This window comes from Typopeltis vanoorti, chromosome 13, assembly GCF_054136105.1.
Source record: "Typopeltis vanoorti isolate ZY-2024b chromosome 13, IOZ_Tvanoo_1.0, whole genome shotgun sequence".
Taxonomy (NCBI): domain Eukaryota; kingdom Metazoa; phylum Arthropoda; class Arachnida; order Uropygi; family Thelyphonidae; genus Typopeltis; species Typopeltis vanoorti.
In genome coordinates this window covers 4,106,690-4,131,824 of record NC_143561.1, presented here as the reverse complement: position 1 = coordinate 4,131,824, position 25,135 = coordinate 4,106,690, and the positions used below count along the sequence as shown (strand labels likewise).

The 25,135-nt window shown below is 34.7% G+C and overlaps 1 protein-coding gene across 9 annotated transcripts in view; it reads left to right on the top strand.

Annotated features, from left to right (window-relative positions):
* Positions 1-25,135, top strand: part of rump (heterogeneous nuclear ribonucleoprotein rumpelstiltskin) — a 207,678-nt gene that overhangs the window by 98,696 nt on the left and 83,847 nt on the right. The gene's annotated exons all lie outside the window — the stretch shown is intronic.

The window sequence follows — 25,135 nt, the reverse complement described above, 5'->3', positions numbered from 1 at the left end:
ACAAGGCATAAGCTTTTCAAAATTTTTTGATTATATTTTATAAATGGGACATATTAAGCAATACATAGCCCCACTGAATCTCCAAGGTTTGATTCCTGTTCTCAAACTCTTTCATTTTTACTTCAATAATCTTTGTGTATTTTAGTCTACAGTTCACATCTGAGAGTTTGAGTTAAAATTAGAATGAAGTCAGCCATTAGAATTGCAGGACGTAGAATTTTTTTTGTGAAATCAGGTGTGAGTCAAGGATGCGGATTATCTCCATGTTATTCAACTATATGGATCACATTATGAAGGAAAATGGCATGATATCAAAATTGTAGGTATTCAGCATCTTTATGCAGATGTTACATTGTTAAATAAATCCAGTAGCAGTCTGCAGAATTCCTTGATTTAAATTTTCTAACTGCTGTTGGAAATCAGCAATAAAAAGACTGAAAATAATTGGCAGAAACATCGAAATGTCAGCTGTATTTTGAAATGAAACTATAAAAGAAGTAAAACATTCCAGCTGTTCAGGTACAATTCTTAGTGAAGATGGCTAATTGAATGTGGAATTAGCAAAATGGGTATGGTAGGAAACATAACACTGATATAGACCATATTGGTCTGTTTTGGTCTCATTATCCATTAAACAATATCCTCTCTTGAGGTCTACCCCTTCCTTCTCTTTCCAATTGGCTTATATTCTAGTATTTAGAACAAAATAACCTTCGCTTAAACTATTTTTCAAAATTTTGCCCATAAAAATGGCCCAAATAAAACCAATTTTTACAAGTTTAAATACAGGTAACCCTCGTATAACACGGATGTGGTTCTACAGAAATGCTGTGTTATATAAATCGCTTTATGCGAGACTCAGATCACATAGAAAAAGTAGCATTATGTTCAGAAATCGTTTTTTTAAATTATATAAGCAATCACATCCAACAAAATTTATGTAATTCATCTAAGTTAAGAAAACAAACTATGAAACAAATACATAGCATAAAAATTACAAATTGTACGTAAACCTCATTGCACATAATGCATAAGTGTTTTAGACAAAATAAAATGAAATGCATATTTTTAATCTTTCATAGCACGAGGACTTGAGGATCGGTTAATAGACGTTGGTTTATCATGTAATCACCTGATGCATTGATACAAAACAGTAGAATAATTCCATCTTTGAATCCAGGAGCTAATCTTTCATTTATCAAAATATAGGCTCGTTTTTGCATTTTTTTTTTCAATATAACCCAGATTCATCCTCATTGAACACCTGGTCTGCACTATAAATGTTTATAAACTTTGAGAACTTTTTGTTTAATAAGATTTCCATCCAAAGGAATTTTCTTTTGAGTGCAATCTTGTATCCAAATCATTTGAAATTTCTCCATTTTCCCCCATTAGAATATCGTATACACGAGCACTTGCTTTGCACTTATCGTTGATCCAGCAATAAACACTTAATCGGATTTTATTTTCATTTTGTTTGATTGTTCGAATTGTTGATTCATTTAAATTCAAAGTCCTTGCAACAACTCCTAGTTTTTCTGTATTTTTCAACCGATCTATGATTTTAATTCATTTCTTTGAGAGAAATGAATTTTCTTCTCAATCTTGGTTTTTCCCTTTCATTGAAGTTTGTGGCCATTGCTATAAAAATATTTTTTTACATAAAAAAAGGATTACATGTTAATTATACGTGTAACTCACTAGAAAATAAAGTGCTCAGCTTGAGATTAACACACTTATGATTTTAATATGCTTTCCTGGCAGAAAATGAAGACTATTTTCAACAATAAACACTTTATACAGTAAACAACTGACGTACATGTGTGATTAAGGGTATTTCGCTATTTATAACTACATGCACGATTTGAGTCTCCCCATAACGAAGATAAAATTTGATTTCAAGTCGCACAGTGAAAAACATATGAGAAGATAAATGGTTACTACAATTTGGAGACCATGTTATATCGAAACCACGTTGTACAAGTAACGCGTTATAGGCTGGTTACCTGTACCAATATTTCTTAAGTTAGAATGGATTTCGATCTTCTGATCCAGGACTAGATGTTATCCAGAGTTTCAATGTTTGTGGTGAATATGAAAATCACAAAAAATACAAAACATTTTTGTTAGAATTGGGGATTAAAGGAACATCATAAAATATTTATTGTTCACATTTTATAAAGCACAAAGCATGATAGGTTGTAAACACACACACACACTTTTGGTATATATATATATATCCTAATTAAAAGCATAATATATATCACATTATGTACATGCAATCTTTTTTTAATAACTATGCATCCTGGTGTTACTTATAAACTTGCTATTCAATACAGGAAAAAAAATATAAACTTCTTAAATCAATCATTATATCAGTATTAAAGTATGCCACAATTTATACCAACATTGGAAATTATTTTGATTTCACCTATCATCCTTGTATCAAAAAAAAAAAAAATATCAGATTAACACAGTTCACTAATGGCTACAGATACTCAAAGCACAAAGCATGATAGGTTGCAATAACACACTCTCTTTCAGTGTGTGTGTGTGTGTGTATATAGATATGTATTATCTTTTTTAATAACTTTCAATATTGTGGGGTTTGTTTGGTAACATTTCTTAATTTGTCACTTCTGTTTTTTGAGATGCCTTAATATAAGAAATTACTCCTGAAAGAAAGCTTCTGCACTCAACAATATCCCAAACAACTCAACCCCACACCAGGCCACATATCAAAACCACACACCTCCAATTCCCATATATCCGAAACATTTAGTAAGCCATAAAACGAAGCTTGAGATATTCAAATTATAGAATTGTCTTCATCATTAGGAATAACCTACAAAATTTCCTGAAACAAAACCACAATAGCTCACACTTACCTGTTACTATGCTATGATGTTTATAACTTTAAATGCCAGATTCCAGTACCTGTTTTATTGGATCTACTATTCATTCTGTATAAGTTACACATGCACAGTTGAAAAATATTTAAGATTGATTAACTGTATATATTCCATTCATGTATCATGAATCATCTATGTAATAGTTAGACATTAACAAATTAAACAGCAATAAAGATATATGTAAAATGTAATCTCCTTATATTCAATTGCTAGACAGCCAGGTAAAAACTGATTCTATTAGGAAACTTATAAGCTTGAGTGAGCAAAAAACTGATGAAATAAAAAAAAAAAAAAACATATAAATAATTGGACACATTAAGAATGGAAAGCAGAGAGATTCCTAGAGGGGCTAGGACTCCTAGATGGAAAAAGGGAAGTCTTAAATTGGCAGAAAAGAAAGCAAAATGGCTGTTAGAGCTGGAGAGAAGCTGAACTGGTGGATCAAGACCAGCATCTGGAAGAAATGGATTTCAGACTTATTTGAGACACTGAGAGGAAAATTAAGTATGTAAGAAAGCCTGCACAGTTTTTTAGTATAGTATTTGCATCTGATGACATATTTAATGAAACGGTCGGCACCCATCATTCTGCTAGCTTTACCTTGTGTAACTGGAATTGTTAATACCTGATTTCTTTATTTTCATACTTTGCATAATTCATTGATTTTTTTTTTTTTTTATTGACAATTTTCTGCTAACATGCATTTCTACATTATTAGTACTTCATACTCTGCACTTTTAATTATGCACCATCTCAGCTCTGATAGGTCGTATCAAGTTATTTAATTTTCTCTTTTAGCCCAGCTCTTATAAAAAGGTCTGTTCCATTGCTAAAAACTTTATTATTTTTTTTAAATCTAGCTTCCTTGGCCTGGTTGGCCGAGTGGTTAACATATCCGCACTCCATCCAAAAGGCTGTGGGTTTGAATTCAATTGTGGGCATGGATATATTGTGTTTGTCTGTGGAAATGGAAATACTAGTTGTGGTGGTGGACAGTAGATGGCATTGGTGTAGAGAGCTGTAGAGTAGGTGCCCTCTCTCGATCAGACTTTGGACTCCTTGGAGGTGTCGTATAATAATTTTCTAAGTAATTTTTCCAACATTTATCTAGGCATACACACACACACACACATTATTAGAAAACCAGAGGTATATTAATGAATTCACACTGGTATGTTAGTTGATAGTCTATTAACATGCATTAATAAATATTAGCATTCATTTAGGAATATTTGCTGTTGTTCAGTATTATCTCTCAAATTGAGTTGTCATAGTAGCAAAAGTCTTTATAGCTATGCTGTTGTCAGTCGGAGAGTTTTTATTTATGCAGGTCCCATCCACTGAAGTCATACTAATATAGTATATTAGTACTGTAATAATGTAATAAGCTTGTAGGCTAAGGTTTTTTGTTTTTTAAATAATTTTGTATTTTTTTTTGTAATTTTAGTAATTTTTTGCACAATCCTGAAATCTTATTAAAGAGATTGAACACGGAACGAAACTACTTCAGACCCACATGAAGGGGAGTGGTGGTCTCACACTAAGAGAAGAAATTTGTCTTCCACAGAGACAATCACAAACATTGGTCTCCACAGTAGGATTCAAATATGAAGCCTCTTCATTGGAGAGTGGATATAATAATAGCTCAGTCAAGTAATTTATGCTGGATTTGACTATTTATTGTGTAATTATTTACTGCATTGCTACTGGGTAAATGCTAGGTGTCATAACCGAGTGTTTGTACTCCAGAATGATAAAAACATGAAATCTTGAACCCATCTTAGGGAATATGGACAGTTTAAACCTACTGACTGGAGAGAGAGCAACGAACTCAGGCACATTGGAAGAGAAATTGTAACACTGAGAAGGATCCTGGTATCAGTGTATGAACTAGTGCTTACTGCATGAGCAACAGTTGTATCCCTGCCATCTGCAGTGTTAACACCACTTGTTAACTGGTGTTAACAAGTTATAAATAACACCAACTATTTTTATTTATTTTTTCTCTCTGATTATTGCCACAGTGTGCTACCCTCGAATTTAAAACGTAGATGAGTACCAGGAATCATTTGATTCCTGGTACTCAAATTACTGAATTTCTACAGTAATTTCCTATGGCCAGGCAAAAATCCTTATATAATAGCTCCAACACATCATCAGACTCCAGTTGACATTTGGAGTTTAGCCACCTGTTTGCTAAATCGTACTATTATGTTTTTTGGATAGAGAGGTGGACCAACCGTGTGGCATCTGTAGATGGTGTCAACAACAGAATCATATCTAAAATGAAGATATTAGCAAAGTACTTGACGTTGTTAGTGTTTGAGAATCTGAAGAGAGCTACTCTCAGGTCACTGAATATCACAGGAAAGGTTAATAAAACATGTTTTTTTTCCAGAATGACAAGTCAAAAAGGTTATTCTTAATCTTAAATGGATTGAAAGTGTAAGAAGGTCAAAATATAAGACAATATTGGATCCTTACAGATAACATTAATTTGGCAGAAAACTGTTGATAAGAAGTTAGTATTACATGAAAAGTTTACATCACTGCCATCATTTCCTGTCCTGATGGTACATACAAGTACTTGATGTGATCATGGAATTAAAATGACCATGCAGTGAGGCCTGCATCTGTGCTGAATCATGTTGCTTTAAATTATAACAGAGGCACATAAGGCTTGTTTATTCCATGTTGCTTTGCATTTAAAAAAACTTACCTCCATGCTGAAGATAGTCTTGAGTGTGAAACCCAAGCTTCTGAAACCTGTACACTTTCTACGATCCATAATTTGTGTCTATTTGCATTATAATATGAAATGTCTCTTTCTTTGTTTCTTTAGAGGTGATGTTATGTAAATGTTTTGTTTCAAAGGGCTTAATGATAAAATATGGATTCATAGAATGTTTTAGTAAAAGTGATATTTCCTCACCATTATGAAATTGCCCAGAAAGGAATCTTTTACAGACCACTGTTCATGGAAAGTTGCTCCAAAGTTTTGTTGGGCATCTGTAATACCCTGGTTATTACTGTATAGTATTTATGGTATAGTTTTAAAACTCAGTTTTAAATAAATAATATTAAATATTAAAATCTATATTTACGCTAGTAGAATGTAATGTTTAATTAGCATCTTTACACAAAAAAAAGGTGCTCACCCATTGCTTTGGTATTATTTGGTAGATATTAGTAGAAATGGGAATTTGCTTTCTGAGTGAGCAAATTCTTTTTTTGTGTTAACTTCATTTCAAATGAGATGAAAAGTATAGTTCAGTTTTTCTGACATTTCTGTTGCCATTAATACCCTCCATTCCTTAATTTCTCACCACATCATTTTTATTTCACACTTGCCCTTCAGTGCCTCAGACTAACAGTTCACTAATAATGATATCCCATTGTGCATTTAAAAAAGACCTCAATCACTACAGGTTAGCATACCTTTCATCCATGAAATTTGAAAAATTAAACTTAATGATCTGGCATAAATCTTAACCTCATGTAGTTATAACATTGCGGTTTTGAGCCAATCGCTCAGAGGAGAGAGCGAAATTATTATTAAATGAATTGTAATTGTAATTCAAAACTTTTTTTGAACATCGAAGTTTATGGTCTTTGGAGAAAAAACAGATTGAGGGAGGCTACTGTCAGCATGCTTGAAGTCATACTGTAAATGGGTGTTAATCCCAGCTGCTCTCTGTTTTAGAAGAAAGTAGAAGAATGATAATTGCCAGCTCTCTAGGGTACTGTCCATGAAAGTATATGTAGACCAGGCAGAAACTTCAAGATCTTGTGAGTAAAAGAGATTGGAGTGAATCTGTGAGAGGGATCAGCAGTTAATCATATTGTCCTCTTCAGAATAGCATCTAGCAGCCTTATGATTTTTGTGTACAATCTCAAATTTGTGAACAGTATTCCATGGTTGAGTGGATTTGGGATTTTTACAGCTAGCAGCTGTAGGTGAGTAGTGCCTTGAATGGAAAAGCACAGTATGTTGGTGTTGTAAAAGCTATGACTGAGATATGTATGTCAAGAAAGGCTTGAGGTATGAGTCAGCCTAAGAAAGGAATCTGTGTTTCAAAATTAGAGGAAGTAGCATGAGATCTTTCTTATGAGAGATTAGACAGAACTGAGTTTTGGAAATGTCTAGGGCAACCACATGCGTTTTGCCAAACGTTTCCATAGGTGGTGAAGTTTAGATCAGCTGTTGTTCGAGAGTGGCATTATCTATATTGCTGGTCGCTAATTAACTACTCGTCTCCAGGTGGTGCAGACATAGGCTGCTAACCTCCACAGTATTTAAGAAAACAGAAATGCAATTGGGCTGTAGTATGTTGGCTGACTTTTATACCATTTTTCTGAATTATGCTGCATGTAGGTTTGTTTCTATTCTCTAGGCTAAATTCAAATTGAATAGGATATGTTAAACAGGTGTTAATTCCAGAGTACAAGTGTCAAGCAAATGCCTTGTTTGCAACCAACTTATTAAACTAAGTTAAGGGGATAAAAATCCCTTATTGTTTTTCAGCCAGTAACTTTTCAACCTCGCCAGAAAAATAGCCGTTTGGCTTTTCATCCAAGTTATTAAATGTTCTGATTTTTTTTCCGGTGGAAAACTCTGGGTAGTATAGAATAAGCAGTTCGTTCCTGAGAAAATAGGGAACTTTGCCTTACCTTGTTGATTATTCATTTCTGTCATTGTTTTAAATTTATTCACTCTTTGAATGAAATTGCTAATGACAATTCTGTTTTGTTGGAAGAACATTCATGAAGATTTATTTGATGGAATTTGTAGGATCTCTTGGAAATACAGATGTTTTTTCCCACCTCTAAAACAGGCAAACTGGCTAGAGAAAAAAATGGAATTGAAAGACATTATGAAATCAGAGCAAGTCCAATTTAAGGACTGACTGTATTTTGAATTATCCCTGTCTTAATTTTAATTGAAAAAGCCTTGACTGCTGAAGTTGTCTAGTTATTATCTAGTGAAGTTGTCTATTAATTATCTGCACTAACATACTCTTAACTAATGTATGAAAGACAGTATCTAGGTTAATATTAATGTTACACAGTGATCAGCATTCATTTCAGGAAAATTATGGAGATTTCAACTGTAGGAATAATTATTTTAATTTCCCAACGTTTCGACCTTCATATTAAGGGCCAAACGTCACATCTGGAATATGCCCATTTATACAAAGACAAGCTATATTACATACAAACAGTATGCCAAAGTGATAATGATTTAATCAACCATTATTCTGCTGGCCTGACCTAGTGAAAAAAAAAAAAAATCAAATCTATAATCTGTTTATAACAGCATCAGAGAACAAATGCATATAGATAGTTTTAATGCAGCAAAAGTGGTGATCAATATCCTAGATTACTTAGTCCTAATTATAATCAACTCTTAGACCAAAAGGTTATTGGGTAGATTATGTGCCACCCATGTTCTTCGGATTTTTAGATCACCAGTATTGGAAAGATTAGGGTGGTTGATAAGAATTTCACAGGCCTCCTTACATTTACACTCATACCATGTTTAGGTGTGATGTAAACAACATGTTCTTTTCCAGTCAATTCTATGTAGACTATTCAGGGCATGATCAGAAAGGCCTGATTTACCATTGTTAAATTGAATGTGCTGTTTATGTTCCTTTTTTCTGATAGGAATTGTGCCTCCTGTTTGTCCTATATAGGACAAATGACATGCAATGAATACGGTATACTTCAGCATGGGCCAGTGGAGTTGGTGGATCCTTGGATGAGTTGAATAAGTTCTTTAATTTTGCAGGAGGTTTAAAGGTGGCATTGAAGTTGTATTTCTGTAGTATTCTGTTTTTGTTTGTTTGATATCCCTTTAATGTATGGAATGGCTACAGTTTTATTGTAATTTAGTTTAGTTTTTATTTTTAGTGGATTCTTGAGAAGTATTTTGTTGCTTCTGTTTTTGCTGTAGCTATTTTTCAGATTATTGCTGAGAACTTTTAATTCATGTTTGAAGTGCTTGTTCATTGGAGTAAATCTTTAAATCTCTGTTTTTTAGTGTTAATAACCTAGTTTTTTTGATGGGTGGTGGTAAGAGTTGTATATATTGGCCAGTATGTGTAAGCTTACTGCCCCCCCCCCTTTTTTTTTTTTTCCATTAGAGGTCAGGCCAGTAGAATAATGGTTGATTAAAATTTTTGATGATACTTTGGCATACTGTTTGAAATGTAATGTAGCTTGTGTGTGTGTACTCCAGATGATAACCTTCATATGAAGGTTGAAACGTCAGTAAATTAATTATTCCTAACACAGTTGTAGTTTCCATAATTTTACTGAAATGAAAGTATCTAGGAATTAGTTTTGTGGAATGAAGTTAAAAATCATTGAAGACTTATGACAGTTGTGGTGACAGCATTTTGCCATAATGAAGCAGATAGAAGTTTGGCCTTTCCTGAACATGAAAAATTTCAACAAGTATTGCTGCTAAGGAATGATTAAGACAGCTATCCATATGAATGACCAGTGAGAACACTGGTAAAGCTGTTGCAGTTAGTGCCAACAGTAGAAGGGGGGGGGGAATTGTGTATTAATGAACCAGCTGATAGGATTTTGCTATCATTTGCAATAATCATGAACTGAAGGAAGTGATCTGTAGATCACCTTTCATCTCATAACAAAAACACAGCAAACACTAATGCTCTCACTTTTTCTTTCCTTGTCTGTTTCATCCATCCATATCAAAGGTACACCGGTGTACCTTTGATATGGTTGATATTCATATATATATAAAATATCCATATTTTATATATATATATGAAAGCTTGTGCACTACTTGATTATCCAAAACCAAGAATATGAGAAAAATACATTTCTACACTATCTTGTTACTAATTTAAATATATATATATATATATATATACATACATGAAAATATTTTCACTACTTCATTATCCCAAAACCAAGAACAATGCATTTGTACATTGTCTTGTTATCAATTTAAATAACTACACTGTAGATCTTGTCCATCTTTTCTTTGAATATTTTTGAAGGTTTATTTTGTTTATAGAAAAATAGATGCAAATACATGGCATATGGCAGAATACGAAAGTATAGAATTGGAATGACTTTTAATGGGATTATATTGATCAAGTGCATATAATAAACAACTGTTATACCAACTAGTTTCACCAACTAAGGCTGTTGGCATCTTCAGGTCACATAACTGATGTAAGGCTCTAAAAAGTAAAAAACTATTTTACTGGTAAAATTTTACAAAAAAATTTTTATTTAAGTTTTTGAGATGCAAATGGCCAAAGTGTAACATGCCAAGCACTTCATTTTGGCACAGTATATTGTACCAGTGAAGCTAAACTACAGTGCCTCTGGAAAAAGGATTTGTCGAGTGATGCAGTACTCAGTCAGCATACTGGAAAGGTGACATAAGAAATTTTACCATATGGCTATCACTGTCAAAAATGGTAATAACTTTACAGTTGTAAGTTATTGTTTCAATTTCCCTTTGTTTATTTTAATAGGTTTTGCGCTTCTTAGTGAAATATGGATTTTTGAAGTACTTCTTTTAAAGTTTACAATCAGCCTGGTATAAATTTTTTAAATTAAAATTCACTGCCAAATTTTAAATATTATCATTGAATTTTTTCTCTAAAAGCGATTTTCGTTGTATTTGTGGTTGTGTGTGTAGTCTTTAAAAATGAATTTTTATAACTTAATAGTATGTTGAAAACCTATCTGCTATAAACTGTCCCATTCATAAAGGTACACTTGCATTGTTTTTACATATGTATGAAATTTGTTATTTTAAGCATTGAAATATCTGGAATTTAAATTACTGAGATGTATTTGTTCGTTGATTTGAGAAAATGTTCTTGGTGCACATTCAGTCTGATTGAGGAGTAATTTCAAAGAAAAGAAAGATAGTGGTTTAAATATTTTCTCTAGTCTGAGATTTTGTTTGATGTTCTCAATTTGTGACCATTGAGAAAGAATCATTCCCCCCCCGAATCCAAACTAAGACTTTTTAGAATCCACCACAACTACTGCCAAATTCAGGCCTTGCAGAATTTTCATTTTATGGAGGCTTTTGTTGTCTTCTTTGCCATTGAAATATAAAATATTGGGGGGAAATTATAACTTCATACGTAATATCGGAACTTCTGTTTAAAGTTAGTACAACAAAATGGATCTGCGTTGAATTTCACTGAAGTAAAATAACTTCAGTATACTGACTGTACTACAGATCATTTATCTTATAAGACATCAGTTATAGGAAATTTTTTTTTTTTTTTAAAACCATTGATTAATACATTGGGTTTAATGGCTCTGACAAGCATTGTAGATACTTAATGCTAGAATGTGTCAGTTGGATGTATTCTCTGGCCATTTTGTATTGCAAGATGAAAAACCCCTTCAGATCACGAAAGGGCCTATTTTGTCTTAGGCAATATTCAGTTAAACTAGGATTGTAAATGTCTTCGTAACTGCCTGAAACTATTTTGCAGCCATGAGTTGGAACCAAGAAAAAAATCCAAAAAAAAAAAAAGCACCGTAAAAATTGGCACCGAAATTTGTGTTGGCTATACACACATATCCTTACTTTGAACCTGGCCCTATGGAGCCAAGTTGTCAAGATTGGAATAAAGAGAGATTTACTTCCTTGCATGAAGAAAACAGGTCTTGAATTTGAATTATTAGTTGCTTTAAAGTTGAATTAAATATCTATTATCTTATTAATTGCAAACATCATTTAGTTTTGTAACATGTCTGATGTTTTAAGATTTAAGATAATACTGTACATATGGGAATGAGTTAGTAATTTGGCTGTTCTACACTAAAACTATAAGCTCTTAATGTGATGTCTTTCTCGCTAAAGATTTCACTTTATCTGATATGCTGTCCTGACTGGTTAAGTGAATAGCATCTCGAGTGAAATTTGTAAGTGCAAATCTTAATTTGCACTTACAAATCTCACTCGAGATGCTCACTCGACATCACATTGTATCAAACCCCGACGTATCAAACGTGGAAGACTAGAGCAGACTTGACTAAGTACCATTTATAGATATAGATTTTAGAACGGTTGCTTTGTTATCCAGGCCTTAGCTCTCCATTCTGCTAATGTCCAATAGACCTGCAACATTTCATAGCTGTTGTTTAAAATAACCTACTTTTGATGATACCTCTTCAAGATAACATTTTTTTTTTTTTTTTTTTTTGGTTAGGCTAACATATCTTTAATATTTCTTAGTTATAGAATAACAACTGTCACGGTAAATAACTTTTTTATTATGTAAATATTTCGTCTTATGTATCATAAGACATTATCAGTAGAATTATCTAACGTCAATGAGAAATGAATTAAAAACAGTAGTGTAAATTGGAATCTCTCTACATGTACAGTTGCATGTTAATGGATTAAAACTAATGGGATGAAATTAAATGAAAATATAACAGAAATTTATTTAATATAATTGAGGATAACAATTACCAAACTTCTGATATAGTGAGACAGTCATTCCGATTAAGATTAGGTCTGTGAAGTAAGGCTCCAGCACTTTCTTTATATAAATGTTCATGTTTATGGTTATATATAAACATTCATGTTATATATATAATGTGGATCTATGCAGGAGCCTAGCATTTTCAATGTCATGTGCAAAGCCAGATTTGTTAGGTTTGATGAGATAGATGTGGTCTTGATGTTCAGAGATGTGTTTATTTATAGATCTTCCTGTTTGTCCATAGTATGACAAGTTACACAAACATGGTACTTCGTAAACACGGTAGTCATTGGTGAGAGTTTCTTTAATTAAATCTCTTTGGTTGTTAGTATATTTGAGCTTGTTTATATCCTCTTAAGTATGACACTGCACCTGAAGACCCTGCGTTATGTTTTTATTATTATATTATTATTCAGTTTTTTCCAATGCTTTTCTCAGTCTTTTTTATGATGCAGTATTTTCTGGTGATGGTTCCTATAGCATTTTTAACCTCATCTTGTCTCTTTACTTAGATTATTGACTTGTTTTTCTTTGTGTTTGTGAATTGATGGTATTCCTCTGCACGAGTACTATTTTTAATTAGTCCATTTATTTTCTTTCTCAGGTACAGGAGGGTTTTCTTGCTGCTTTTTCTTTTCTGTCTTTGTACATTAACGTCTTCACATTTTTGATATATCAATTAGTATTTTTATTCCTGTTAATGTTCCTCCAATTGACAAAAAGTCTTAGTTTGAAATGTGCTATTACAAGATAGTGATCAGTATCTGCATCAGCCCTTTGGTAGGTATGGACATCCATTTTTAATTAATAATGGAAGACGTATAGACCACAGTAATAACTTTAAATAAATAAAGGTACACACTTTCTATACTGAAAGTAACAGTACATCCTCAGTGTAGAACAAACAGTTAAAGGAATGGAATACAAAGTACAGAACAGTCGGTGGATCACCAAATAAAATTGTTGCCGCGTGCCAGAAGATTAATTACTGAAATATTATTAAATAATTCTTTAAAGATAATTATTTTGATAGTTGCATAAAATAAGTCTCCCAAACTTTTGTGAGAGAGAGACAGTCATTTTGATTTAAATTCGGCCGATGCAAGAGAGCTTTGCAACGTTCTTTAAAAAGCCGTTCATATTTAAACCTACATCCACGGAGAAGACAAGCTTTATCCCACTGGATATTATGATTAGTGTCAGTGCTATGTTGTGCTGGACCAGACTTATGAGGTCCAGAACAGCCTGTTTGTCCAAAATATGACAAATCACATTCACATGGTATCTGGTAAACACCAGCCAATGATAGCGGTGATAGTTTGTCTTTTGTAGATGGCAACAAGTGAGAAATTTTGTTGATAGGAAAATATTCCTATTCCCACATTTTCCTATGCATATCTTTTCTCTAAAGATATGCATTTTTAATGCATGTTTTGTTGGTTGTTAACTATTCCATCTGGAGAGAGTCAAGTTTGTCTAGGATATTTCCTCTGAAAGATGTAAAATGTTATACAGACTATCTAGGCCAGTGGTTCTCAACTTTATGCCTGCAGTTGCAAATGTGCCTGCTGTCAATTATTAAATAAGAAAAAAAAAATTAACTGGAAAATATTAGTCTTCTGCTAGTAATAATATTTATTCAAATTGTAAAATATGTTAACATTTATGTTATATTCTGAACATTTTGTAATTCCTCTGTCTTTGAGTGCGATAGTTACCAGTGCCAATTTTGGGCATATGTTTTATGTATTTAGTCTACTGCCAACTGTGTGCTTGATGTGGAGAGTTTATTTTTCACTTGGTTAGACTATAATAAGTTTAGTTTAATCCTTTATCCAAGTGTGAGCAAACAAAGTTTGCACCTGAAAGTATCTTCAGGACTGGGGTAAGGTAGTACAACACCAGGCAACTCGTTGCAAAGGTGGAGAAAGCTCTCTCTCATCACTCCTATCTCAGTACCTCCAATAATGCAAAGCACATCTCCTTGCGGATATGTGTAATGCCATGCATTAAGGCAAGGGCCACTACCCATTCCAGTTTCGACCTTTATTGAGGTCTCGTCAGTGGGAGCTAGGCCCAGTAGTGGAGACACAAAGGCAGAAACAATTGAGTGGTCATCCTAACCTATAGAAGTTGCCAAAGGGTGTACAACCTTATTATTAAATTACTCCGGATTCAGAGAAAGATGTTGAGAGTTATTTTTCACTTGGTTAGACTATAATAAGTTTAGTTTAATCCTTTATCCAAGTGTGAGCAAACAAAGTTTGCGCCTCAATGTATCTTCAGGACTGGGGTAAGGTAGTACAACACTAGGAAACTCGTTGCAAAGGTGGAGAAAGCTCTCTCATCACTCCTATCTCAGTACCGGTATAGGTAGTGGCCCTTGCCTTAATGCATAGCATTACACATATCCGCAAGGAGATGTGCTTTGCATTATGGGAGGTACTGAGATAGGAGTAATGAGAGAGCTTTCTCCACCTTTGCAACGAGTTGCCTGATGTTGTACTACCTTACCCCAGTCCTGAGGATACTTTCAGGCGCAAACTTTGTTTGCTCACACTTGGATAAAGGATTAAACTAAACTTATTATAATGTGCGCTTGATGTGTCACCACCACTTCACCAGTGTTGTTGGCATACTTTGACCATATACATTGTTTCTCGTATTTAAAAATTTTGTCCCAAAATGAGTAATTCAAAGAAAAATAATGAACCTGTAAATTCAATGATTGGGAAGAAGACTATTTTTTATCCAGAGTAAAGAGAAATGTTTTTGCTTATTGTGTGATGGTTTAATTTTATCATCATCATCAAATTCCTGACATGTATCCTCAAGGGGTACAGGATATGATAGTACTGCATGAAAAATTTACATTTACAGGAAGTTAGTAATGATATAAATTTTTCATGTAGTACTATCATATCCTGTACACCCCCTTCAGGGTACATTTTACTTTAATTTTATTTACATGTGTATTTATCTTACTTTCATAGTTAATTAATTTGTTAATTCTTATCATTTGATATAAGCAAGTATAAATTTTCATAGAAAAAAATATTGGTGCTCACCACTCTTCCCAATCTCGAATGCACCCACAACCACAACCAGGTTGAGAACCCCTGATCTAGGCAACTGTTAGTCAGTATCTTGTTTTTTCCCTTTCCTTTTAGTGTTACACAGTGATCAGCATTCATTTTACATAAATTATGGACTCTACGGCCATGTTATAAATAATTATTTTAATTTCCCTATGTTTAGACCTTCACATTGAGGTTATCATCTGGAGTATACACATATATCAGAGACAAGCTGAATTACATTCCACACAGTATACTGAAGAGACAATGAATTGATCAATGGTTATTTTACTAGCCTGATCTCTAGTGAAATAAAATAAAATTGCAATAATTAAATGAAATAAAATAACTATATCAAAGCTATATTCTATTTAAGACAATATCAGAGAAAAATTCTTTCATATAGTTTTGTTACAGTAAAAATGATGTCCTAATTTAACATGACAATTGTTATATTAGATTTAAGATCCTGGATTACCTATGATCCTGTTTATAATTAAATCTTAGGGAGAAAGGTTAAGTGGGTAGAATATGTGCCTTCCATATTCATGAGATTTTTAGACCATCATTATTGTCACTATCTGGTAATAGCACATTTCAAACTAAGACTTTTTTTGTCAGTTGGAGTAATGTTAACTAGTCAAAATCGAATCTTAATCAATATATCGAATAGAAACACTAATCGATATATTGATTAAGATTAGTATTTTGTTTCTTTAGTTATCATTTGATATGATAATCAAGTATATATATATTTTCATAGAAAAAAATATCGGTGCCCACCACTCTCTCCTTATCTTCTGATGCTGCATGAACATTGATAATTGCGTCATCAAACAGATTACCAGAAATATACATACATTATGGTGCAAAAAGGGAAAAAAAAAAAGCACTACTGAATAACTACGATATATGTTATGGAGTAAATGGATGTCAAGGTTCAGTCCTGTTTCTTTTGCACCATACCATATAATAGGGCTGATCATGTACTGATATGAAAGTTTTTACACATGGCAAGATGTTATTGTGCACCATAAAAAACCACACCATTTTTGTCTTTCATTATATGTTCATCTGTTGAGTATTGTTCTATTATTTTTACACCTGAATATTGTAATTTTCTATTGTGTCAATAGCACATTGAAGAGATCCAAGTTTAATCAGTTTTTATTTTATATTCCATGTTCCAACTCAAAATACATGTCAATTTCAGATGATTGCCAATGTTAGCAGTCTGGTTTGTAAATCCTAGTGCCTTGTTTTGTGATTCATTGTTTTTTTTTTTTACATTAGAGAGGTAGTCAGCCCATCATAACCATCCTGTAACCTGAGGACCAAGGTATCTCCCTCCCTCTCTCTCTCTCTCTCAGTCTAGTTCTCATCTTTTAACCTGTCTAGCATGGGAGGCTCCACTGGTAACTCAACTGCAAGTGCTGCCAGCAGTGGATGACCCACGACATTCACTGAATATGACCATGGGGTGTTACGAAGGATATTTAAAAACCACCAGTCATTGGCTGACACATCGAAGTTCCAGGCATCGACTGGAATATGAATCACACAAAAAAAACATTCAGAACTGAGGCTCACAACATGGATTTCCAGGGTAGGACTTGCAATATGCAAGACCCACATTACCCAAACTAACATGCAGCGTCATCTTCAGCTGTGCAAAGCGCATGTACAGTATTATGTGGAAGTTCAGAAAGCTGTGTTACGGGGTGATGAATCACATTATAACTCTATTGAGCAGATTGACAGGTGTGGGGTCTCGCAGATGCCTAGTGAACATCTTTTACTAGAGTTGCATGTGCTGGTGTAATGGTATGGTCCTGTTTTCCTCGGACATCTGTTTATGGTGCCACGAACATTGAATTCTGAGAGGTTTCTGAACAATGCAGTGCTTCCTACTTTGTGGTGTTTCTGTGGAACTGACCATTGTCTCTTTCAGCAAGATAATCCACTGCGTCATATGGTTGCAGCTGTAACTGCGTGGTTTGTGGACATTAACATTACCACACTTGACTGACCTCTACAGAACCCTGATCTCTCAACTGTATTAAATATTAAATATTTAGGATGAACTGGAGTGTTGGGTGAGATGAAGAAAGAGGGATGTCTGTCCCATAATAATCCAAAACCACATTATATGCCTACAGAAAGAATGGTCCAAAATTCCCATTGATCAATATCATACGCTTGTGGAAAGTATGGACTCTAGGATTTGCTGCAGTCATCACTGCAAAAGAAGGTCCTACATCTTAAGGTGGGGGCCATGGCTATTTGTTCCTCTTACTATGGTTTCCGTTGACTTCTTTTCAAGCATTGTAAATGGCAATATAAACATCTACTTTCATGAACTGCTGATATTCCCTCTTATTTCCCACTTCTTTTCAGCATACTGAATTAAGGTGGCCAACTAAGACATTTTCACATTTTGTCATTTTCTCATGTTCCCATGTGTGTGTCTGCCCCCGTGCATGCACATCGGGGACAAATGTTCTAGGTGTGCAGTGCTCATCCACTAAATATCAATATCACCGATGTTATATTTTTGCATTTATTCCTATTAAAGACACCCCTAATTGATTTCAGACTTCACGTGATTCCTAAAAGTAAACACAGATTAATGCTTCATGAAAAATACACTTTTTGACATGTAAACATTGCATCACATTCGTGTTAATAACTCAAGTGTGTGCTCAAAATCATACACCTTTGAGCTCTTTGAAAAGATGTACAGATAGTGCAGCGGTCAAATTCTTAATGTTCTAGTAGTTTAAAACCACTCAGAAGGTGAGGAGCTAAGAGGTCAGCTGTGGACCTAGATTTCATGGAGTCCATTTCTTAGGTTGCTTATTAACTGGTTGACCTCTAGGTAATGGACAGATCAACTCTTGATCTGTCCATTAAACTTAAACTTTCTTCATTATTTTAGAGAGGAGTGAGACAGTAGTTTGACTTTTATCTATTTTTTGGAATAGGTTCGAATTATGTTTGCTTTCATGCATTGGGATAAGTGGCAGCTGAGCATGGACAATTTAGGGATCACGAAGAGCAGGTAGTAGCTGTGGAGCATGTTTGAGTACTGTTGGAGTTGCCATTAGGACCAGAAGTCTTCTTAGTGTCTAAAGTCAAATGCATTATGATGCTGATATTCTGGTGAGAGGCAGTTTGCCTTGGTCATCTATGCAGGAGTTGAAGGGAAAGAGTTATGTCAGTAAGCTAACTTTATCTTTAAGATGAGAGGGATGGAAGTACATGGTAATAGAAGTTGTGCCTGATATCCTGTGCATGGAACCAGAAGGCACATTTGTCAGATTTGGATTTGCTGAATTATTTTGTGTTTCTCTGTCTGAGTATGAAGCTGGAGTTCTTATTGCAAGCTGCTTGTGTTAAGCTAAGTTTTTTTCTTTCAACTGTTCTGGTTCATTTTCTCTTGAACCAGTGCTTCAAATTGGATAAGAATTTTGAGTAGAATTGGTGGATGGTCTTTATGCCAGTGAGGATAATTGAGAATAATTTCAGTGACTTGCTCAGAACATGTGTTCAAGTCAAAAGTGCAGAAGCAATAATCAGGGCATGAAAGAGATGAGTAGAAGTTCTAGAGATCATCTCACTTTGTTACCTTGGCAGTACCCAAAGGACAGCAGGCAAGTATGACATCTCAGTCACAATCAGATCCTCTGTTATCAAATCCAAAACTGCTGATTCTCATTCCCTCTACCACATGCTGCGTAAGACAGTTATCCATCAAGAAATCCAAAAATTCAGTTCCTTTATTGCTGCACACTGCTGTCTCCTTTGCCCCGTTTATGTCACTATAGTTGAATCCCCACATAATGATCACTTGTCATGCTAATTTGCCTGAACATCGCCAGCTATATTCCCTGGTCTGTGGCAACATCTCACTAAATACCTTGTCATATAAATGTTGTGTTGTCTGAGGCAAATAGATCTTCCTGTCCTGTTCATAATAAGCCAGTTCACAGGTACCAGACACTTAATACTCCTGCAGGTGATTAAGGATTGAGTTATCCCTAGCTATCTATCAGGTTTCAGATTCTAAGCTATCAGATTTCACTTTAAATGGATCATGTTTATGAATTTTTGGTGCTCCATATATTCTTAGTGATTTTACATGATTACATGATATGGTTTTAGTTAACAGATTATTTTGGCCACGATGTTATTTTTCAATGATATAAGAAATTTTTTCTTTCATAATTTGGTAAATACATATAATTATCTTTTAGATGATAATTATATATATCAAAGAAACTACATAGGCAGAGTGGATATTAAATCCAACATTATTTCAAAGCCAAATGTTTGTAGAAACTGTGAAAGTTTTGTAAGTGACCTGAGTGCTTACGAGAATACAATCCTCAGCATCCCTGAGTTGCCTTAACTTTCACTGGCATTTCAAAAGCCAGTGAAACCTTTTCAAATGGACTAATAAATGCCGAGTATATGGATGCTTGGGCAGTGCCCATGTCTTTTATCGGTGTTGTAGCCAAAGCTAAGATAACTTAGAGATGCCAAGAATTGTATTCTTGTAACTCAGGTCAACTTAAGAAACTTTCATAATTTCTACAAACATACATTCAGCTTTGAAATAATGTTGAATTTAATATCAATTCTGCCTATGGAATTCTTCATTGCTGAAAGAAGCCTTTTGGGCTTGTTCTTTAGTAATTATCAAAGAAAAATTCAGTTTCAGTTTTTTATCAATCATCACCGTCAGATCTCTAGTCTCCCCTACTTCCTCCAGTATGCAGCCTCCCATCGATTTATCCCAAACTTCAAGACGTTACATTTTGGTGCATTAAACTGATACCCCTCATTCATTTGCCCATCTGTCTAGTTTATTCAAATCCTCTTGCAAGGCTGCTAAATCTGCGCTATTACTAATAACCCCTTCCCGGCCTCACATCACTTGCAAACAACTGAATATCCATCCCCCTGCAATTCATTAACAATGTTATTGATATAAAGGTTGAACAATACAGGTTCCAGAACTGAGCTCTGTGGGACCACACTTGTAACCTTCTTGAAATTGTCCCACCATATACACAACTCTCTGATACCTATCAGACAGCCGATCCTGAATCCAGTTGACTAACCCAAAATCTAATCCCATGTGCTGCAACTTAAATATCAGGTTATTATGTGGCACCCTGTCCAATTCCTTTGCAAAATCCAAAAAAAAAAATGGTAGTATATGCCTTTCCCTCATCAACTGCTCACTTTATTATTATTATTATTATATAAAAGACAAGCATATTACTAAAGCAAGATTGCCCCTTAACAAATGCATGTTGACTTTCACGAATAACATTACCCTCATCTGCCTAACGCTGTATATGGTCCTTCACTAATTTCTCCAAGATCTTTACTACTGATGAAATACAAACTGGCCTATAATTAGACACATCCAGTCTACTACAACCCTTATGCAATCTTACCTTCCTTCCATTCCTTGGGTACCTTTCCTTGTAGCTAGACTTTCATTGAAAAGCCAGGTCAACCTAGTTGTCAGTTCTTTAGCACATTCTCTCAAAACCCGTGGTGAAATACCATCCAGTCCCACAGCTTTACTGACAACCAAGTACTCAGTATTTGGAACACACTCTCCTCTAAACCTCAAACCTGCCCTATCCCTCTGGTAATAAAACTTCTCCAGGATGAAATACTCCAATAAAGTGTTCATTGAACAACTTCACTATGTCCTCTGCATCAGTCACTCTATTCCCATTTTTATCCCACAATGTCATTCTTTTACAATTGTTTCTGCTCCTACTGGCCATATAGCTAAAAAATTCCGTAGGATTATCTTAGTGCTAGTCCCTTCTCATATTATGTTTTGCCTTCCTTACCATACTAGTTACTCTCCTGGTCTGAGTCTTATATTCTTTGTGCATCTGTTCTCCACCCCTTTCCTTATATCTCTTCCATAATCTCTTTTTCACCTGCAGTTCCTGTTTGATATTGTTTGTCATCCATTTTACACCATTTTGTGTCCTCTTTTTCACTCATGGAATACAGCTTAGTATTGCTGTTAACAAATATTCCTTCACAATTTCCCAAGTACTAATGACATCCCAGCCTTCCAATTCCACCCTCCATGGAACTGCCCTAAGTTGATATCTAAGACTATTATAATCACCCACCTTATAATTCCACATACATTACCTTTTCTTTAACACTCTTGCATGTCTATTCATCTTCCAAGTCAAAACCACATAGTCACTCTCTCCAATTAGTAGGGAGCGATGTCATCTCAGTTATTATCAGTTCTTCTGATGCTGTGACCAAATCCAAAACTCTTGAACCTCTTGTTCCCTCTATTACATGTTGCCTAAGACATTTGTCCCTCAAGAATTCTAGAAATTCCATTCCTTTATTACTACAGGCATTTTCCTCTTCCCAACTTATACTGCTCTAGTTAAAAATCTCCCATAACAATCATTCTTCTTGCACTTTCCAAGCTGAACTGCCTAAACATCTCTTGCTTCCCACCCTCTGTGCTCCGTGATTTGTAGCAATATCTCATTAAATATCCTGTCTTGTTCACCTCTACCTCACACCACATGCTTTCAAAACCATTGGTGTCACTGCCTTCCAAAGCCTCCACTCTTAGTGGACAAGTCATCACTTATCATAAGCAGTACTCCACCACTGCATTTTCCTTTCCTATCCTGCTGAAAAATGCTGTACCCTGCTGTTTCTATTCCTGTTATATCTTCTGTCAACCACGTCTCAGAGATCCCAATAATCTTTGGGCATACTGATCCTATCAGTGCCACCAATTCATCTCCTTTATTCTAGATACTGCTGGCATTAGTATAAAGCATAAAAATGTCACTTCTTCTATACCTATCATTATCCCCCTCCAGACTCCACTGGACTCAGTGTTATCTGATGTTTACCCCCTAGCACCCATTCCCACAAGAGTCCACCCTGGCTACCATCCACCCTGGGAATTCTAGTTTCCCGCATTGACACTGACTAGTTCAGAAAACAGCAATCTCTCCAGATGCCTATGTCCTTCCTCATTCAAATGCAAGTGGTCTCTCGCATACAATTCTTTTCTGTCCTCCAAGCATTCGCATATTCAAATCCTCTCTTCTGACGCATTCTGGCTATTATGCTATTCATTATTTCTGCTCAGCTCGTCATTATCATACCTGGGTAACACACACTATCTTTCTCTTCCTTGTTTTCTTTTGTACAGTCTCAAGCATGAATCTCAGATCTCTTGCCACCTGATTTACACTGCCTTTCAAGTTCAGGGAATATACTGCAAAGGTGGTGAAGGTAACCCAGAGGAATTCTGCTATACTGAGAAGGATGCTGACCTGCAGAGATGAGAGTTATTGTTCCATTGTATAAGATCCTGATCAGATCACACTTAGACTTGTTCTCAAATTTGGTCTCCAGGATTTGAAGGGGATAAAGTAACTGTGGAAAGGGTACAGAGGCAGATGACAAAGATGGTTTCAGGACTGTACAATGTTATGAAGATCAGCTGAGGGAATGTGGGTTGCAGAGTTTGGTAGATAGAAAAAAGAGAGGTGACATGATTGAGACTGTTGAGAGGTAGTTACAGTGTTGACACTGTGGAGTTCTTTCACTTGGTGAAACAATCGGAAGGAGTGATGACAAGGGGCCACCCCTGGAAGTTATGAAAGGAAGCTGTGAGCAAGAGAGGAATGGTTTCTTTGCATGGAGGGTGGTTGAACTGTGGAATGCATTGCCTGATAGAGTGGTTGAGAGCAAGAACGATCAACGAGTTCAAGTAGTGCTATGATTGACTTTGTTTCCTCGGAAGTACCTCCCAATAATAATAAATAATAATATTTATTATAATAAATATAATAATAATAAATTTGTAAGACTTCTCTTGTTTTTTTTATAAATGAAAAATTTTTCTGCTGCATCCAAACAAATGTTTACTGTTTTTTATTATATATCACGTTAAGTCATTATTTCCAATATTCTTATTTGTTTGGGAAGTATCATCAGATGGATGGATAAACTTAGGTATCTTGAATTTTTTGACAAATTCAATAATTATATAATCTCACTTGATTCTTTGGAGTGATTTCAGTTTTTTAAAAAAATTTTCAGTATGTATGTCAAGTTTGGATGTGTAGGTTATACTTTTAGACACTCAGTGCAGATTTAGATGAAGAAAACTACTTTCCATTGAAGCAGATACACATTTGAAAGATTTCAGTCCAAACATTGCTCTAACTTTTGCAGATATGGATGTATCAAGGTTCCCATACTTTGGGCCATGCTACTTAGATACCTTTTTCAAGCACTGAAGATGCTTGAAATCTAAATACGTGCTTATAAGGCACTTGCTAGTATTTGAAGCAACATTTTTCAGTTACAATAATGGATATTGCAAGCTGTATATATGGTTGTTGCTGTGTGTACATAGCTGTTGTAGTACTCTGCTTGTCCAGAATTCAGTGAAATCTCAACATCTCATAAATTTCTGATTATTTTTCTATATATGGTGTTTATAATACTCTTCTCTTTATTTATCTATTAGGTGAGGTGGATTGAATCTCCCCATTTCTTCCTGTCTTCCCAATTCTTTCCTGGAACTTCCAATTCAGGTTTAATTTTTATAGATCTCTTATTTGTTCTCTCCACCTTTTCCGTGGTCTCCTTCTTGGTCTCTTCCCTTCAAATTTCCTTTCATACATTCTTTTTGGTATTTTGAAATTCATTCTCATATGTTTGAGCGAGAGTTCAAAACCGCGTCTTCAAATGCTTGTCCTAAACCATTCCCAATGTTCAGGTTTTTTTATTCTACCTATCCTTGTTTTTGCCCACATTTGTCCTTAAACCTTTCATTTCCATTGCATGTATTCTGTCATGTTTGCTGCACTAGTCAAGGCTTGCACTTCATTGGAACCTCACTTTCTCCAAGTAGACTACTTGCACTGTTATAAAAAGGTTTGGCTCAGTTAAATCCTCATTATCTTCTGGTCTAAACTTTCCTCACTAGAACGTATACTTTCCAGATATTTGAAGTTTTCACTGCTAATCAATCCATTGAGTCTAACACCATTAAAATTGACATTTCCTCTACAGTTCAAAATGCTTTCACCCTTCCTACTGTTAATATGCAACCCATAGTTCTGTGTCCCACTGTTCCATTTTTGCAGTTTCTTCTGTAGTTCTTCTGAATATGTCCAAATCACCACATCATCTGCAAATACATCTTCTCCTTTCTGGTCATTAACTGTGACCTTTGTTCGTTACCACAACGAACAGTAAAAGAGATAAAATACTGCCTCAGCACTGTTCATTTTTAATTGTAAACCATTTGGAAATACCCAGTTTAGTCTTCACACAGCTCTTAGACTTAACATACATATTCTTTATCATGACTATTTTTTCTCTTTTTCTGTCTGTCTTTTCCAAACTCCCAGACTTTTTTCAATTCAATCCAGGCAAAGACTGTTCCCAAATCAAGAAATGCCATAAATAGTCTTTTCCAAAATTTCCATTGTCTTTCATCATTTCACTTACAACAAAAATCGAATGAGCAGTTGATTATCCTTTTCTAAAACCAGACTGCTCTTCCCATAGATGAGTAGTTTGGTTTTATTTCTAATTC